The sequence below is a fragment of the Podarcis gaigeae genome (genome assembly GCF_964106915.1).
Source record: "Podarcis gaigeae genome assembly, chromosome: 6".
NCBI lineage: Eukaryota > Metazoa > Chordata > Lepidosauria > Squamata > Lacertidae > Podarcis > Podarcis gaigeae.
Window position 1 is genome coordinate 71,596,672 of NC_139682.1, and position 4,040 is coordinate 71,600,711.

At 43.1% G+C, this 4,040-nt stretch overlaps 1 protein-coding gene across 1 annotated transcript in view; it reads right to left on the reverse strand.

Moving 5' to 3' along the window:
* Window positions 1-4,040, reverse strand: part of KYAT3 (kynurenine aminotransferase 3) — a 339,825-nt gene that overhangs the window by 220,304 nt on the left and 115,481 nt on the right. The gene's annotated exons all lie outside the window — the stretch shown is intronic.

Below are 4,040 nucleotides of genomic sequence, written 5' to 3' on the forward strand. Positions count from 1 at the left end.
GGTACAAATGTTCCATTTTTTATTTTAAAACTTTGGTCCTCCTTTCTTGGCTATAGTGCATCCCCTCCAGATAGCAGTAATGGCGTAACACTGGGGAAGCTGCACAAAACAACGAATAAAGCAAAATGATTTGTGGATGGTCCAGTATAAAGCCACCACTAATGAACAATTGGGACGTGGGTGGTGCTGTGGTCTAAACCACTGAGCCTAGGGCTTGCTGATCAGAAGGTTGGTGGTTCGAATCCCCGCGACAGGGTGAGCTCCTGTTGCTTGGTCCCTGCTCCTGCCAACCTAGTAGTTCAAAAGCACGTAAAAGTGCAAGTAGATAAATAGGTACTGCTCTGGCGGGAAGGTAAACGGCGTTTCCGTGCGCTGCTCTGGTTCGCCAGAAGTGGCTTAGTCATGCTGGCCACATGACCCGAAAAACTGTCTACGGACAAATGCCGGCTCCCTCGGTCAGTAAAGTGAGATGAGCGTTGCAACCCAAAGTTGTCTGTGACCAGGGGCGCCGACTTATAAAAAATATTGTGGGGGCCCATACCGGGGTCCTGCCCCGGGAAGTTTTCTAAATTTTAGATGAAAATTAGTGAGTTTTAAAGTTTTTTAAAAGTATTTTAGAGTCATATGATCAACATTAGAACCCCGAAAACTCGACTCTCTATAACTCCACACTCCGGGAAACTCGACAAGCCTGAAACACTTTTTGGCTTTGAAAAAAGAAACAAAACATAAACACGCACGGTATTTTCGTGAAAAGCTAATTTAATTTACAGTAACAATTATGCTTATAGACTATTACAGAGCAGTGAATATATAGCTCTGAAAAGACTGAAATGATATTTAAATAAATCCTAAACTATCATTAAAAGAATAAAACATAAAATATTGCTGTTGCACAGTAATAGCACTTTGATTAATAAGTGAAATAGCTAATTTAAGCTTACTTTGAATAAGGATGAGGGTTCATTAAATAAAAATAATATCTCAAAGTTAATGCTTTAATACAGTTAATAAAGTTAATACAGTATGCCTAATATTGTATGTAAATACTGTAATACTGTATGTAAATAACGGGCTTTAATTGGGTCTTACACCCTAAAAATATTTAAGTATTTGAAAATAACTAATACAGTACTATAGTAATATAGAAATACAGTACTAAACTAGTACTAATATTTCGAAACTGAAAATTTAACATTCTGTATGTATTTAATTCTCTATTTTATAGATTTTTAATATCTGACAGTGAGTTTGGAGTAGCCCAATGCAAAAATCCTGAGGATCCATGTGGATCCATGCTTTGTAACCACGTTTTTGCACCATTGTGACCCTAGGCAACAGTGGGTGTGTGATTTTTTTGGTACAGACTGTAGCCATGGACATGCTATGTGATCTGATGGTGAATTTGGGGTGACCCAGTGCAAAGATCCTGTGGAGCCATGCTTTGTAACCACGTTTTTGCACCATTGCAGCCCCAGGCAACAGTGGGTGCGTGATTTTTTTGGTACAGACTGTAGCCATGGACATGTAATGTGATCTGATGGTGAATTTGGAGTGACCCAATGCAAAAATCCTGGGGATCCATGTGGATCCGTGCTTTGTCACCACGTTTTAAATGGGGAAGGAAGGAAAAACACAGAAGGGACAAGAAGCACAAGAGGGGTGTGCGGAGAAGCAGCTGGCTAAGAATGCAGGGGAGGAGTTTAACGGGGTGGGGGGGGAGGAAAGGAAGGCAAAAGTCCCCCCCCCAAGCCAGCCCTCTCTCTCTCTCTCTCTCACCTGCATGTTTTTCCGGCTGCTAGAGCACGGAGAGGAGGAGGTGGTGGGCTGGAGCCTGCACGCACACAGTGTGACTAGGAAAGAATTAGAAGGAAGGACTCGATCCTTTCCTTAACCCTCTGCTTGCCAGGAGGGCTGGGGATTCCCTGCTCTTTGTTGAGTTTGAGCAAACGCAGCAACAGAAGCGGGTGGGCAGTAAGACCCTGAGGCAGAATGCAGGAAAGCAGCAGCTTCCGCCTTCCCTCCGCCCGATCTTATTTTTGCCTGATTTTTGCCTCTGCGCTCCGGCTCCAGGGACCACACATTCGCTCAATAACACGTACAGACATTTCCCCTTACTTTTTAGGAGAAAAAATCTGCGTGTTATAGAGCGAAATTTACGGTAATAATTTTCTTAAATTATTGGGGGGGGCAGAGCCCCCCCAAATGAATTTTTGAGGGGGCTCGGGCCCCCTCAGGCCCCATGGAGTTGGCGCCTATGTCTGTGACTGGACCTAATGGTCCGGGGTCCTGTTGAATAGTGAAAAAGATGGATTCACAGCTCTTTATTGCAGCAGTTAGAACTGCTCCTGGAATCAGACTGACTGCAGCCTAGCTGGTTGCTTTATATAATACTAAGTAACTTGAAACAGTAACAATTTACAACTAGTTAACCAATCAGGAGCAACAGTTTTCAATCCTTCATTTACATACTGGTGGCCCTGAGTGAAAACTGCAGCTAATCTTAATACATAACAGGTCCCTTTACCTTTTTTAATGAACAATTGTTGTATCAGTGACATGTTGCGGTAAACACCCCCCCCAACCATGTCCACCCAAAAGCTAGGAAAAAAGAGCAATCAATCAATCTCCTTTATTGGCAGAGAAAAAGTGCATCGTATACACGGATCAGAACACAACACAGTTAAAGAAACATAGGAGATACTTTAGGATAAAACTGCCCAGACATTGTGAGGTACAAATATGGCTCTTAGGACCCAGGGTGATGTAATTTCATAGTGAACAATAGTGTCTTTCAAAAATCTTGCCACATTCTCCACAATGTCCTTCCTACAATTGTTCAGCAGATAAGACACCCTGAAGAGTCAGTGCAGTGAATCCCCTCTTTCAACAATACTTATCATTTTTGCGTGTGTGCACAAAATAGGCGATAGAATAAAACATGTGTGAGGGATTCAGCCTGTTTTATGCCACAAGGGCAGCATTGTTCAGAGTTTGGGGTTTTTGAGAATCTCTAGGATTCTGTGCTTGATTGTCGGGAATGCTCCAGATTGCGGGAGCATAAGCAGCGACTTGAGTGAGAGGCCATGGGTTCCAATTTTGCTGGAAAGAAGAGCAGAAACTAAGTGCTGGCATATGGCATCCGAGGGCCCAACATCCCAGCAGGGAACAACATGGATCTCTGCCCAGGCCCCTTCTTTTCCCCCTCTGGGCTGCTGCTCCAGACAGCTACTCCGGCTGGCTTTAGGCTGGCCATATTTCAAACAGTGAAAAGCTGCTGACGTCTGTTGTAAACAAAATCTGCCCCTTTCTCTTATGGGGTATCCAAGAGCCCATATAGAGTCCTTACACAGGTTCCCTATTGGTAGGAGAAAATAACAGAGGCCAACCAGAGAATACTGAGAAGCAAAGCAGCTAGTAAGCCTGATCTTTATTGATTTGTTGCAACAGGGTCTTCACTCACCACAACGCAGGAGGGAGGAACCCCTAACAATGGCATGCAAGGCCTTAATTTTAAATTCCCTGCCCTGGAGCTCAAGACCACCCCCAGAAACATCATATCTACATCAGAGAAAAGGCGGTCTAAACCAGAAATTTGAATGTTGTTTTTCCTGTTTGCCAGGTTATCTGATTCCTGATAGTCTGTCACCCATTAAAATTCTGATTACTCAGTTCCTGAGACAATGCTCCTTGCAGGGAAAACATTTGGTCAGTTGGGGAATCAAAATGGTTTCAGGTCGGTCTTTCTGTGCTGATCTACGTACGTGCTTGGTTGGTACACTTACAAACATTACCATATATCTAAGACCTCAAACTTCCTATCACACCTCACAACAAATGTACTGTAACTGATTTGTAAGAAACACTGTACAACCTGAAAAAAGAGACTTTTGTAAACCAAGAAACTCTTTAATAAAAACATTTTTTTAGAAAAAGAAAAGCTGTTGCGCTTTTTTCTTTCCTTTCTTGGCAAAATCAAAAGGGGGGGAATGCCGTTTTTGAGCTACTTATGGAAAACCGTGTCGGATTTTCCCGGACGG